This window comes from Anser brachyrhynchus (assembly GCF_964034855.1).
Source record: "Anser brachyrhynchus genome assembly, chromosome: 1".
Lineage (NCBI taxonomy): Eukaryota > Metazoa > Chordata > Aves > Anseriformes > Anatidae > Anser > Anser brachyrhynchus.
The window spans coordinates 36,683,935-36,699,812 of NC_137694.1; the positions used below are offsets into that span (position 1 = coordinate 36,683,935).

The 15,878-nt window shown below is 41.8% G+C and overlaps 1 long non-coding RNA gene across 1 annotated transcript; it reads right to left on the minus strand.

Annotated features, from left to right (window-relative positions):
• Positions 1–13,360: 13,360 nt before the first annotated feature.
• On the minus strand, positions 13,361–15,855 carry LOC308188058. The gene is made up of 2 exons (XR_013945128.1): positions 15,060–15,855; positions 13,361–14,941 (listed from the first exon to the last, which is right to left on the minus strand). It is a non-coding gene; the product is annotated as an uncharacterized lncRNA (long non-coding RNA).
• Between the last annotated feature and the right edge of the window lie 23 nt (positions 15,856–15,878).

Consider the following 15,878-nt stretch of genomic DNA (forward strand, 5'->3'; position numbering starts at 1 on the left):
TGTCTAGATCCTTACCTTAGATATAAAGGAGCTTTGACCTTTTTCCAGCCTGCTTTGGACATGCAGAGCCAGAGAGTGCTGGCTCTAGTGCCCAGTGCATGGGATTGCCTATCCACCCCCAAAAGTGACTGAAGCACTTTGTGGTGACAAGGGGCTTGGGGTGAATAACTGCCCTCCCCCAGTCCTGCTTCTGAGGATAAGGTGACGTTTTCCCCAAAATATGGCTTTTCCTTTGCTACTTTTATACTTAGCCCTGACTTTTCTCCATTTCTTCTTTTGGTCTTCACGGGCTCTTGTCTTCCTATGGACATGAATCTTTGGAGCAGCAAATTTAGTTCCCAAGAAAAAACTTGACACTCATCTTCTACCTTCCTAAGTCATACATACACTCAGTAGAAGTGATTTTTCTCACTATGTATGCCTGAGTTTTAATGGTTTAAGATATGACAGCTGACATTTTCTCTTCAAGCCTTTTACTAGGATGTTATTTTGTACACCAGTGTCTAATTTCTAAGGAGAACAGACCCCAGTGATATTCCAGTTGACTGGAAGCAATCGTCTTCTGAACTATCTCTACAAGTAATACCACTTCACTATGTAGAGAATAATTTTGTGTGTGTGTATATAAACTGGTTTTGTTGCTTAGAAAAATGGCAGTTCTTCCAAAAGCTGGATATTACTTAGAACTATGTTTATTCCACTAGCCTGTGCAATCTGTCACTTTGCTTCTAGTAAACTACTACTCAGATTATTTTTTAGTTTTACTTTGTCTCTTCTTGTTTCTATGAATCTGCAGTTTTCTAGCTCAGTGTACTACAGCAGTCTCTAGTTTCCTCTCCAAAGGTTTCAAGTGGATCTTAACCTCCAAGGACAGTAATTGCAAATTTTTTTTATTTTTTTTTAAGGTTAAGTCAGCTCCCCAAGCAAATCCTCTGGGTTGGGTTTGTTTTTTGATTCCCATTCTAGTTTCCATCATGCATATCTCATTCAAACATTCAAATTCAGATAAAAACTTAATATTTCTATCCCTTTCTATCCCCCTTGCAAAACACATATCTTTTGAAATGTTTTATTCTTCAGGAGTACAATCCTGTTAAAGTCTCTACAGCAGATTCTGTAGGTAGGCTCACTTTCTGTAGCTAACTGAGCTGGAAGATGTCACCTTTGTCTCAAGGTCTGCCAATCACCTGGAGAACGTACCGGGAATATATCACTGTGTTTGTCCCATTCTTAAACTCTTCCCTAGACATCTCTGGTCTCTGGGCTAGAGGGACTCTTGGGTTAATTCAATATAGCTGTTACTACGAATTTCTCTTCTATCATTAAATATCTTCCCTCTGACCCAGAATCATTTAAAAGATCAGTATTTTTTTGCTCCTTTTCTCTTCCTGCTTTTCCTGTTGCCACTAGGCAGGGGTGGAGATCTTGTTCTTGGTCAAACCACTACAGTTGTTCACTGCTTTTAAAGAATTCAGCTTTCTTTGTGACTCTCCATTTCATGATTTCTACTCACAACCTTTTCTCCTGGTTCTCTGTTTCTGGCTGTACTCTTCCATTTCCATCTCAGCTTCTTCACCATGTGTCATTCCTTGGTATTATGATTAATGGTAGCTGTGGATAGAAACCTATAATTAAATACTTAATTAAATAATGCATAACAAGTATATAAGATAACAATAGACATGATAGAAGCAATGAACAAAAAAGCTCCTCATAGATGAAGGAAGGTCACTCACTCTAATAACACTATTGCTTAGTCAGTCTTCTCATTAGCAAACTGCTATAACTAGTCTTTACCAGAATGTTTGATGGGCTGTTGTATTTTAGTCCTCTTGAAGAGACAGGTATTCCTGGAGAGTTATCTGCTAGAAAGGTTGTTTCAGTTTTTGTTTTAATCATTGGCAGTCATTACTGAGTAAGTTACTCATGGTTATTAATATTATATCATCTACTCTAAATGTAAAGAAATAAATAAACAATATTTTTTGTTCGTTTGTTTTGTTTTGCTGTGTTTTGTTTTATTTTGTTAAGGTATGAATTGCACAGCTGTTGAGTGATCTCTGTATACCACGATTTCTATCCTTACTATTGGTGCTGCCATAGTACGCTAGAAGAATCAACAAAAATGGCATTTTGTTATGTCAGGCCTGATACTGATAGTAAATAACAACAAAAGATGTTACAGTACAGTCTGAAGATTACAAAGATAGAAGTTACTGGAGTTTTATCATTTGAGAGACACAGGCACAGAGAAGTTAGTTGACTTGTTCTGGATGGCACAGTGAGCCAAAGCCAACAAGAAGCAGAACCCAGCCACTGTCATTTCCAGACTCACATACAACCATAAGAAAATGTTTCTTTGCTTCAAAAACAACCAATTCAAAACAAAAAAACATTCCTCTTGGGTACAAGCTAGTAACCTCTAGTGTCCATAAGTGGCACTGTCTTTCAGAGACCTTTACCATTTTGTAATAACTGTGGTATTTTGTTCCATCCAGTGTCTGATTAATTGTACATTTTTTTGCCTGGATACTAAAGCTGGAACTATCAATTTTATATATGTTTATTTACTTTTAAAAAGCACATAATTTAGTTTTCAGTAAGATGTGCCCTATCCCCGAGAGTTCTGCATTCAGTCACGCTTCTGGCATGTCAGTTATAATTTGCTTTTTCACAGTATCTGGATAGTCCTCTATCTTGTTATTTCTCCTGAGCATGTCTCAACACAAATCTGTTGTTCTAGTCCCTGGCCTTTGAAATGTAAGTTATACGCAAACTGTTCTGTTGTGTGCAATTTTCTGAAAACAGAATGTTTCAAATGTATTACTTTTCTAGCTTTAACTAATTTTCCTCACCTTAGACTGTTTCTCAGCCCTATAGTCTTTTATTGTAATGTTTCCACTTTTTCTTTAAAATTCAATTGAAAATCCTTTGTTGGAAAAACAAAGAAAGGTCATTCCTTGTCATGACACCATTGTGGTCATAAGAAGACCAAAATATTTGAGAATTCAAAAGTAAAATTGAGTAGAACATGCAGATTTTGACTTGAGATTTTGACTATGTCTCCCGTAAGGCAGATATTCCCTGCTGATTTCAAAGCATGATGGAAAAGGAGAGTATTTGAGTAGGAATCACCACCTGAAATTATTAAAAGATTTTTTTCTTCATGCTTTCAAACTCCTTGAAATTCTGTAAGTGATGCCAATGGCATAAATGAAGTATTCTTTTTGTTAAATGTTAACAAGCATTGTGGCTATTAAGTAGTCATTGCATTTCCATTTTAGTAAGTCCATTTGTAACTGAAAAGGGAGAAGTTTTGTTTCCTTATGCATTGTTTTCTTATGAAGCCTGATTTCCAGGGATGGACAATCTCTTCAGACAACAGCAGTTTCAATGGCTAAATATCTTTGCTAATAGTACGGTAGGCCTTATTTTCTGTGTTTATCTATATGGAAATCCGTAACAGTGGCTCAGAGAAGAAGTGCCTTCCAATAACAGATGTAGTTTTGCAAGTATGTACATAAAATCTTAGCTTTCCTTGCCTTAAACTATCTACAGATAGTCTTTAGTTTTCACAACTCTTCTCTGAAGTTCCAAGCTTTCAGTCTTGGCCAAGCAAGAATGTAATTAATTTAAGCAAATAGAAACTCTTTCAACAATAAGGCTGAGAGAAGCCCAGTTCAGAGGAGCCTGTACACCAGTTGTACAGCATAATCTTATAACGTGAAGAAACTGGTTAAAAAAACGTTCAAGTGATTATGAGAAGCCCTGTGGCTGGGCCCTGTAGGAGGCCCAGCCCTGTAGACACGTCCTGAGGAGATCTTGTCCCCTCAGCCAAACAGGCATTTGTTTCTTAATCTGCCCTGTGAATTGTGCTGTGCCACGTAAATGAGAAATTTGGGGGTTAGGTGACTTGGAAACCTGGATTCCCACAGGATTTACTGGAAGAAACAATATCAGTAACACTAACTGGCATATGAGAAAAGATCTAGCAATTGCCCTCAAGACTCAGATAATGCCTCCTGCTGTCTTTGTGGTTTCTAAAGTTCCCAGTCTCATGTTTTCTTTCTTTTAGTCATTGCTGAAAAAAATGGTAACTGGAGCAGGGCTGACTACAGAACCTTGCAGTACTAGAATGTGATTCTCCAACCTACATTTACATCTATCTATTTAATCCAGTTTCTAATTCATTTATGGTGTGTCATGGTCCCTTGGCACTGTTACAATATCTTAACCATTTGTCAGTAAAGCAAATCAATGTGACTTTGCAGCCTTGGGATCTGTTTTCCCACTCTACTCTGTGCTGGTGCGGCCTCACCTCTAGCACTGTGTGCAGTTTTGGGTGCTCCAGTATAAAAAGGACATAAAACTATCAGAGTGCCCAAAGAAGGGCTACGAAGATGGTTAAGGGTATGGAGGGGAAGACACATGAGGAGCAGCTGAGGTCCCTTGGTTTGCTCAGCCCAGAGCAGAGCAGGCCGAGGGGAGGCCTCATGGCGGCCTGCAGCTCCCTCACGAGGGGAGCGGAGGGGCAGGCGCTGAGCTCTGCTCTCTGGGGACAGCGACAGGACCCGAGGGAACGGCATGGAGCTGGGACAGGGGAGGGTCGGGCTGGGTGTTAGGGAAAGGTTCTGCACCCAGAGGGTGGTTGGGCACTGGGACAGGCTCCCCATGGCAGTGGTCACAGCACCGAGCCTGCCAAAGTTCAAGAAGCATTTGTACAACGCTCTCAGACACAGGGTCTGGTTTTTTTGGGTGATCCTTTAGAGACCCAGGAGTTGGACTCAATGATCCTTGTGGGTTCCTTCCAACTCAGGATATTCTATGATTCTGTGATTCTATTTTCTGCTTGCGTATGCAGATCATTAGTAATTATACTACCTTCTCCAAAGGGGTGGTCTACGTCCCACATGGTCAGGGGAAGGAAAAATGGATCTGGGGAGCCATAGTATCTCTCTGGGTGTCTCTTGAAGCTAGGCAAGAAATCCTGTCAGTGGACACTTTCCAAGGGCTTAGCTTTCGTTTGAAAGGGTGGTGACTAAGATGGATGTTCTGAAGGCAAGAAAGCTATATGAAAGCTGTGTGAGTAAGGCAAGGAGTTGCTTTGTGTTTATGTCCTGACATAAGAACTTGTCTTGTTCTACAGGTGAGGGGATTTGAGCTATCTTTGACAGAGGTAAAGGTACAGCCACCATCACAGCACAGGCACAAACAACAGAGAGAGGCGGGTGATCTGTATCACCAACAGCTGCTCCTGAGAGTCTGGTTTTGCACCCTAAAACCATTATGTTCTCTGTGTAGCCCAGCTGTGAGCCAGCTGGGTGCTGTGCCAGTCCTGGGCACTGCTGTCAAAAGGGCATCCACACCATCTTTAGAGAGTGCAGGAGATATTTCCAGTTAGCAGCCTATGAGACTGAGATGGAAAGTGGAAAAGAACTGAACACGACTGGTTAAATGTAGAAAAGAGAAAAACAAGACAAGAAAAGATGTGAGAGGATTAAAATTTAGATATGGAAGTATTTAAGTCTTCAAGGTTAAACATATTTTTAAAGGGGTTTGGAAGCAGTTCCTCTCCACAGGTTCTCTTCCCAAATAGAGATAAAACATTGTCCTCTGAAGCAGTAATGCCATCATTTCTCTTCAGTAATAAAGAAACACCATTGTTAGGCTTCTCTGTTTTGGTCTACTAAGGAAAATACTTTTTTGTTCTCAGATATGCCAACCTTAAAATCCTACTTGGGTGGTTGTTTTCTTTCTCTGATTATCTTTTTACAGTTCCTATTTCCTAAACTGTATTCGTTGTTATCAATTCATCCTTTCATTCATTTATTCTCTTAAAAATGTTTTTAGCTTCTGCTTTCCTTCTAAGTCAGGTTATTTTGTAACCAGTACAGCCTTCTTTCCCAGTTGTGGTATTGTGGCTTTCTTAGCATCTAGTGAAATACTCTTAAATATCTCCTAATTAACATTTTTCTTTTTAGAGTCATCTCCCAACTGACTTTAGTCAATTGTTTTCAGCTTGGTAGAAAGTTGGCCCTTTTCAGGCCTCGAGGATGTATATAGTTTACTGGTTTGGACTCTATTCTAGTTATACAGAACAAAGGTAATCAAATCATGATCGCTGGCTCCTAGATTTCCACTACCTCCTACTTCTGTGAATGGCCTCTGTGTCAACAGAAGGGCTAAATATAAATCCTTCCCATGTTGGATATAGTATTTGAGTTCAGATGTTGTCTATAATTCTCATAAATGAAGGAAAATCTCATATTTGCAGCATGAAATCCATGAAACACATATTTCTTCCTTCCTGAATATTGCAGATGGGACCTGTAGGAGTCAATTGTCATTCAAACCTCTAACTTCACCACAGCTTGAGTTATTTTGCTGTGAAAACAATATAAAACATTTTCTAACCATCCACACAATGTGAAAATCAGATATGATATTTTTCAATAGCCAGCAAAGCATGTTATACTTTTGTAGGTCTCTGGATTTGCTTGAACAAAGCACAGCATGCTAGACACAAAGAGACTGACTCTCAGGATCTCTAATTGGCAGAATTCCTCTGAAGTTATTGAAAGAGGAACTTCAGTGATACTGGTAGGTAGAAACCTCTGTGGATGTAGTGTCTAGCCAAGAGCTGTAAGTCTGCTTTCTAAATCCTTTACATAAACTGTGAATAAGCTTTCATTGATACACACAGTCACCATCTCCCCATAAGCAGAAAGTATCCAGCAAGGTATCTGGGATGTTTGTTTGTTTTGTTTATTTTATTTGAAAATTATGAACCCTTTCACTCCCATTAGATAAAAAAACTGCAGCTCTGTGTCTCTCATTAGGCCATTCTGGGTGGCAGTTTTGCAGATCCCAGGCACTGGTGATGCTGACTTACTGACTGGCAGCTTTACTGATGCTGACATACTGACTGGCAGCTTTGTAGAAAAGGACCTGTGTGTCCTGGTGGACACCTAGTTGAACATGAACCAGCAATGTGCCCGTGCCACAGAGAAGGCTAATGGTGTCCTGAGCTGCACTGGAGGAGTGTTGCCAGCAGGTAACTGTCACGTGCTTAACAGAAGGAGACTAAATACTGGCCTGCTGATGGGAAGTAGTGGATAAGTTCCTTCTTTAGCTTTGCTTGTGTGCACAGCTTTTGCTTCACTTATTATTAGTATCTCATCAATTTGTATAAATATCCAGACACATGGAGGACAGAGACAGGCTCTTTTCAGTGGTGCCCAGAGGCAGGACAAGAGGCGATGTGCACAAACTGGAGCACAGGAGGTTCTGTCTGAACACTGGGAAGCACTTCTGTGCTGTGTGCATGATGGAGCTCTGGCACAGGCTGCCCAGAGAGGCTGTGGAGCCTCCCTCTGTGGAGATCTACAAAAGCCACATGGTCATGGTCCTGGGCAGCCTGCTCTGGGTGGCCCTGCTGGAGCAGGGGTTGGACCAGATGACCTCTGCAGGTGCCTTCCAACTTCAACCATTCTGTGATTCTGTGGTTTTGTCTCTTTCTTTTCTTGTCTGTCTGTTTAGCCCTCTTTAACACTCACTTTGGAGCCTGAAAGACACATATGTGAGCTGAAACAATTTACTAAGCCAGCAAACTTTTTTTTTTTCCTAGATTAGTCAATAAACTCAGATCACAGATCTGTGCAACAAGCACTAAACCTAGTGAGAACTGGGAAGTGCAACATCTGAATAGTGGGGAGAAAATGGTGAAGAGCTGCAACTTTTTCTGAGCTGTTTGGCTGTGGGCCAACGTAGAGAGAGCCAATCTGAGTGATCTTTGACAGAGTGGCCGAGTTAATTTTCTCTTGTGGGTTTTCAGAAACTGAGTTTTCTGTATTTTAGAAAAAGGTGAGGAGTAGTTGCATATTTGGGGTGAAACCTGCCCTTCCCAAGATATGTGTCCAAACAAACACAAAATAACCCCCTGTTCCCCTTGAGCTGCCATCCCACTCTTCTGGCTTTTCTGTAGGGCGTTTTCCCTAGAATACATGCCCTCTAAAGGTCCTAAAAGCACCTTTCACTCAGATGGGATCGGAAGAATACCTAGTGCTTTTCAGGCTTGTATCTCCTCCACTTCCTTGACCTCATTCTTTTCTTCCATTCCTACCCACTTCAGACTGGAAGAAGAGTAAGTCTTTCATGTGGTAGTGAAATGTGGACTAAAATGGACCTCTTTTCATGGAAAAACGTAGAGAACAAAAAGTTATAACCTTACCATTGAACACTGAAGTTTAAAATATTGAAGTTCTAGAAAAGAAAGGACTGTTATGTCTCGAGAAGCAAGAAAGCACAGAAGAATTGAAGCAATACTGATACCAGTGTTTGGGTTCCACCTACAGCCATATGCCTTGGGTTAGTTCAAACTCATTTTATCTATTGCTGTTTCCACCCAGGTACAACTGAGTGCTCATTTTGCAGGCACTCCACAGCTTCACTGGCTCCTTGTTTACAGACCCAAACATTGTTCCTTCTCTCTTTAATTCTGACTTTTTTTACTGTTATATCTTTTGCAAAATATCAGAAGATATAGTCAATTCTTTTTACAATTACTTGTACGTATCTGTGGTTTTAGTAGTGGGAACTAGAGAACTTGCTGAAGGACTTGCTTTTCTAGCTAGTTCTTTGTCTTTAGCACGACAATTTCTGAACTGCCAGCAGAACACCACTAGTGCATATAGTTTCTCTATTTAAAAGCCATAAAAAAATCTGCAGAATAAGAGTTGCTTTAATGCAGTGAGGTGTGTGTGTGTTGGGTTTTTTTGTCCTTTTTTTTTTTTTTAATTCAATCTGCTGCTGAAGGATGTGTCTGTGTGTTCTAGTGAAAGTCTATCTGAGTTTATAACATATTTTAAAGAGGAAGGTATCTGTTTTCTAGGAACGTGTGTGGTTGATAGAGACTTCCTGGGTTTCTACAGCTGAAGTTATTACTTCCTAGGCTATGAGGCACTGCTCAGCACACACAGGTTATTGTGGGCTTCAGTTATGATAGATATGTGTGTACTTAAGTCTCTCCTGGAGACATGAAAGGATTTTTTTACTTTGCTTTGCTTTATGAGCTCTTCCAAAATGTGGTCTCCACTTCAGAGGCACTGCTATAATGAAATATTTTCTAATATCCCATGCAAATATCAGCCTTTATATGCTGAGGCCAAAATAAATACAGACTAAAGACTACATCTACGCTGTCCTTAGGAACATGCTAGAGACCTGTATTTTAGGAGCCTGTTCTACATGTCCATGCAGCCATGATGCCTCTGTGCTCTGCATTGTCTTTCAGAGCACAGTATTGGAGTCAGTGTTAGCCAGGTACCACTACCAAGCACTGTGGTAGGTCTTGTAGGCATTGGATGAACAGATACAGACCCAGCTATGCCTCTCCTGCCAGGGATATGCAAGGTTGGTTTCCTCTAAGAGTTACACGTTTCTCCCCTAGAAGGTGGAGCAGTGTGTGTCTTGCTGCCAGGCAGCGTAAAAGGGAGGTAAATTTTAGGGCAAACACAGGCCCATTCAGATATGGTTGAAACTCACCACAGAAGTACCTAAAGAGATTTATCTTAGATTTGGGGTTTCTCAGCAGGCAGGTAAAATGGCAAACACTCCCGGCAACCCACCTGCCCTTCTTTGGCAGACCACCAGAAAAGCCAACTCCCCCTTCCACCCAAGACTTCTAAAAGCATCCAGCTCCTTCCCCAAGACAAAAAATGTCTGGTAGCTTCTGTAAAGAAATGTCTCTGTTCACTTGGGTTGTGTCTTTTCAAATGCAGTGTCCAAGATAAAGTTTGAGAGAAAGAGTTTGCCTAAAGGTGGGAGCTGAATCCATTTCTGAATGTGTTAAATCCCCTGTTGCATTGAGCACCCCTTTGCCAAGCCTGTTGTAAAAGCCTGGGGAAAGGAGAAGAGGAGCACAGTGTTCCTTTTCGATATGTAAATGCTGTTGGATGTTTGTCTGAAGCACTTGGTTCCCTGTAATTGCAGTTTTGACTTTAGGACTAAAATGTGTATTTGTTTACTTTAGATTTCTAATCCTGTTCATTCTGTCATGGAACTGCACACATTATTCCAATCATAGCAGGGCAGTCCATAGCTTCTTGACTTACCATGTAGCCAGCCCAGCCTCTTTGAAATCAAAGGCTTGGGGCTTATTTTGTTTCTTTTGCTTCTTTTAAATAAAGAGACTTTCCAAACAAAAAGCCAAACAAATTTTCCTGTGGCCTTCCTAGATTTGTTCTGCTTCAGTTAAAGAAAGATGTAGGACAAGTTAAAGTATGTTAAGAAACAATGGGAAAAAAAACAAAGAGTAATCCACTTTTTCTGTGTTGAAGAGCTCCCTAAACAAAAGCAGCAACCTTTTAGGGTTTGAATCTGGGCGTCCCTGCAATCTGCATCTGACCTCACCTCCCAGAACAATGAACCCCCCCACAAAGCGAGTGCCAACTGCTAGCTGAGTGTTCATTTGAACTTCCTCCAGCTCGAGAAGAAAGGGAAGCAAGAAATTCCTCTTGAGATGCCAGCGGGTCTCCTACGTGTGACTGGCAGCTCTGAGGGATTCCAGATGGCTTAAGCCCTTCTTTTGAACATATCTTTTGATCTCATTTAAATTTCCTTCTGATTTCACCTGCTCTGTGTTTACCAGCTGGAGAATACGCAGGTGGATGTATTAACTCCACCATAGGGTACAAACGGATTAAAGGGAAGTTATGCGCAGGATGGAGTTTGTGTAGTACAGCTAATAGAGCTCCAGCTCTGCTCCATGATTTATGATTCAGAAACCACAGTATAATTTTAACAGACAGAACAAACAAATGAAAAACTTTCTCCATCCCCAGTGTGTGTTTTCTGAATGGTACAACATTTACTCTTCGATCTGGCGGTCACCTAGAAAGTCAAGTAAGACCAAGAAAATTTTTTAGAATTAACTTTTGAGATTACAAATTTTATCCTGCTCCTTGTTAACATACTTACAGTTCTCTCTATTCACAAACTTAGACAAAGTCATCCTTCAAACTTTTGAACTATGCTTAGCTGTCAGACCTTTTCCATACCAAGTAGCAACAAATAACAGCACTTGTGCTAATGACAGTGGTCTTGCTACATCAACGTTTTAGCTGAGCCATACACATTGCAGAAGGAGGCAGAGCAGTCAGGATCATGCCCTGGATGCAAGAAGACCTCAGAATCCAACAGATAAACAAGACAGGTGCACTGGGTCCTTGTTAAGGAGGGCATGAAGCAGGTCAGTCTGCAGAGACGAAGACTTTCCTTGGTTGGGTTAGTGTGTACTTTCATCTGAGAAGGGATTTTCTTGCTCCATTTAAACTGATGATTGTGGAGCACTTCTTAACTTCAGTGTAGGTAGGCACCCCGTGTATCTCAGCTGTGTCAAGATGAGACCCAGGTGTAAAATTTTCCCCATAGTGTGGTTTCTGCGGAGTATATAAGCTAGGAGAAAGCTGTTTCACGCTTTTGCCATGTTCATGGTGCACTGCCATGGACTTCAGACATCTGTTCTGTAAGTACGTGTTTGTGTGTCACTTCATGCAGTCTCAGGCACTGCAGATAAAATAGGTATTTTAAAGGTAGGTATTTTAAAATAGGTGTTAAACCCATGGTGGAATCAGATAACCATACGTCAAGACTGCACAAGATACTGGCACAAGTACACTGATACGAATGTGAATGGCAGGGTCAGATAAAATTAACTCTACCCTATCTGAAACCGAGACAGGTACATTTCAGGATAACCACCTCATCTGCTTAGTGGTATCTAGCCTAGCAGATGTACGCAGCCCTTATATTGTGTTCCTGCTTCAGACTTTCATTGACTTCAGTGGCAATTGTGGATAGATGTGATAACATTTGGCTATCACTTGGTCTTACAAACAAACAAACAAACAAAAAACTTGCAACAGAGAAGATGAGATTTGAAGTTTTTCTACTGGGAATAGGAAGACCTCAAGTTTTAATGTCATTAAAAAACAGTGGAAAGGAGTACAACAGATGACATTACTCACTGAAAATAGATCTAAAAAGCCTGTACAGATGAGGTTTGCATCTACTGTGTCCCTATGATATAGCAGTTTTTCCTGTGATCCAACATTAGAGCTAAGAGAAATTGAATTCACCTGGCGACATCTCTGGATATGCCCTGGTTTTGCCTCCTGTCTCAATCCATTGTCCTGGATCTTCTGTTTCCTTCCCTTCCAAGTGCCCTTCCACAATGTGGTGCTCCAGGTAAACATCATCAAGCATCTTATCTTATAATTTTTAAGCTGACTAAACTGCAGAGAAATGTGCTTTAGGCAGTTGCTGGAAACAAGTGACAGCCCCCTGCTCCAGGCACTTAGCCAAGAATATTCTGCTGCCTCAGCTATCATGCACACCAGCAGCTCCCATCCTGTCCTTCCACCAGTCCCTTGGCCCTGATTTTGCATCTCCCCCACTACTTGCATCATTTGGTGTCTCCTTTAGAAGATGGGACTGTCAGGGTCAATGACATGGTAGACACCATTGATGATGCATACCAGCCAGAGAATATGCATCGCTTAATGACTGTTTGTTACTTGTTTTTAAGTAAAACCCCAGTCATGTTTTTTTTCCAGAAATATGTCAGCCTTCCCCAGCCACATGATTCATACCTGCTGGAAAGATATGGTTAGGTCCCCAGCCAAGTCACCCAAACACCCTGAGCTTGCCCTTTCTGACTGTTTGCTTCAGAAGAGTCTCATCTGACCAGCGTAGATGTTTGTAACTGAGAGAGCCTTCCAGACGCCATCTCTAATTAAAGGAGAGAAACAGGCACTTCCACAACATGATTCTTCCCATCCTAAACAAACAAACAGGGCAGTCACTCCAGCAAACAGCTCTGCTGACTAGAGAGGGAACATGTGGCAGCCAGCATAAATTTAACTCCCTGCCTAACATCAAGCGAGAGGAGACCTACCACTTATTGATGGCAGAGTCACACTTGTTCCTTGTCCTACCCCCAGGGGTAAGTCAGTAGGGATGCCTCTATTTTCTTATTTTCACTCGGTGTGGTGCCCAAACCAGCTTGGCACGAGGCAGGCTGAGAGCCCTGCCTCCAGCCATTCCTGTGGCTGGCAGCTGGAAGGGCCTCCCCTGGCTGTGGCATCTTCTCATCCATTCACGTCGTCGCTGAGTAATGCGAGGCACCTCCCGCTCCTCGTCCCTCGAGGACTGAACATGTTGCTTTTCAAACGTTCCCAGCTCTCGCTGCTACAGCTGCTGAGGAGCTGCCGTGGGTTTCTCTTCTGAAGAGCCCAGTGCGCTGGTCCTAATGCACCAGTGCAGGCTGAATGTGTGAAAGCTGAGTGTGAAATCAGGGATGGTCAGTAAAGGGGTCAACTAATATTCCCAAAGAATGATTTACCTGAAGTTTGTTTGTGCTTTTTTGTTTTGCTTTTGTTTGTTTGTTTTGTTTTGTTTAGTTTCTCCTTAATTTAAAGCTGCACTGACACCACAACCACACCAGCCAGCCAGCTCCAGGTTCTCCTGACCATGGGAAGGAAAAGCCCTGCTTGGGCTTTGCTCTATTTCCAAGTTCCAGTGGAGCTTTTCAGAGTAAGTCGGGCTTTCAACCTGCAACCCACAGAAGACAAAGAGAGCTTTTGATAACGGGGACATTTATACCTTTGGTTTTCAGATAGACAGCACGGTGACAACATCCTTCCTGTCATGCCCTGGCTGGCGACTGCGGCCTGCAGTCAGTACGTGCTGTCAGTTTTCAGCCTTGGAAAGCCAGGTCTGGCAGCAAATGTTTCTCACCATTTCTTCATGGTAGACAATATTCCAGAGGCTACAGACAAGATGGAATGGTTTAAAGAACAGCCTTTTGAAACACAGACATGAAAACGAAGCTCTGTTTAGCTGCGCTGTGTGGCAGATGTATCTCTCAGCTCTGGGTACAATGCTGGTAGTAAAACCACGTGAACTTTCAGGCGATGTCCCAGGAAAATGTTCACATGTTGACTTCATGTGCATGAACGTTCTACATGGTGTGGAAATCCTTTTGTTACCCAGTATTCAAAACATTTTCTTAGAAGCAAAGTGGGAAAATAAATGTCTGAGAGGAATAAGCAGCTGTTTGCTGTTAAAGATCAGCATGTTATACAATCAAGTTTACAATAACTGCTTTTAAATATAAACTAACTTCTGACCAGTGTTTTCCAACATACTGCAAAATCTGCATGTCATTCCTTTTGTCGTTTGCAAGTAAACACCCACTGGAGTGTTTTATAGTTTGTAAAATATGAAAAGGGCTTTGTTCATGAGAGACCACTTTGATTTACGGTAAGATGAAAACCTATGTGCCAGAAGCTTTTTTGTTTCTCTTGATCAGAACTGAGCAAACTTTTCTGCAGCTTGACCACTCTGGTCTCTTGGCCTAAACACACCAGCAAATAGCTAACAATTGTGGTGTCTTTTTTTTTTCCTTTCCTTTAACATAGCTTTGCTTCCCTCTGGACAGGGCAGATGTTGGAGAATGGCTTCAGCAGCCAGGAAAGGCCCTCTTAATCTCCTGACAGGCCCACAGTACTTGAACCCACAAAAACAACAACGATGAGGAAGCTTGAAAAATAAACAAACCAAGTGGGTGCATCTCCTTCTTCCCAGTGCCTCCATGGCAGACAGTAATGCTTAGCTACTGTGTAGAGCCAGCAACTGCAGCTATAAAAATAATGTAAGGTTTGCAAAGGTGGAAAAAAAAATCCCTCAGAGTCACTGATAAAAAGGTAGAGTTGCCACACCTTTAAAAACTTATTGTTACAAAGGAAACACTGCTGGCATTGTTGCATTTGTCAACCTCGTTATAACATTAGGCAAAGAAAATGTCTTTTGTCCACTATATGCTAGCAGCAAGAGCAACTTCTACAGATTACAATTTCTTCCTTTCTTCTCCTTTTGTTTTCTGAGGAGGAAGAGGGGGAAAAAAGTTTTATTTTAAAAATAAATAAATAAATAAATTAGGGTTGATTTGAACATGGAGCAAGGATCTGCAGTTATGGGTTTCTTGAAATGTCTCCTACCCATTTCTGAAGCAGGCTTGAACCTTTTGCAAACAGCAACTTCCCCAACTCCTGTTGTATGGCTATTTGCGTGGCATTGCTTTGCTACCCTTTCGGACACTCTCCCTTTTATATGAGTCCCTGTTTCTCCCATGGCTTAATCACAAGGCCAGAAGAGGACTTGGCTCCGTTGGCTTTGAAGTTTGAAAGATTTTTATAGAATTGCTTCCTCTCATGGAGAAAAAAATTTAAAGAAGTGGATAAGGGGTAGTGACTATTGCTATGTTTTCCACTGAGAATGGGAGTACTTTGGATATAGCTCATTTGACAGAGAAAAAAAAAAAGAATAAGCCTTGCCTAGTGTATGTCCACAATGCCATAGGACACCATGCCAGACAGACACCTCCTCTGTCCGTCTGTCTGTCTCCCCAGGCAAGGCTACCTGGAGACCTCTGACTTTTTCCTGCCCTTGTCCAGTGCAGAGACATCCTCCTGGGCTGAGGTCACAGGGAGCCAGCACCAAGCCTCTTTCTCATCCCAAACCCTTGCAGGCAGAGGAGGGCAGAGTCTGCCCTACAGCTTCTGTGCCTAAGGAATTCCTCGTTGATCTTGGAATGACCTTAATCTAAAAGTCTTGTTGCATCAGAGTAGGCAAGAGGAGACCCTGGGCACTGCTGGGTCTGTTACAGAGCATAGTAGTCATGAATGATGTCTCGACAAAGCTGCTGCAACTCTTTTGGTTGGTTATTAGTTGTTAAATTGGCCACAGCTGGGCCAGGTGGCCCTTTGGAAGGCAGGAAATAGCTGACGGGACCTGGATCAAGCACGACCAAGTAACAG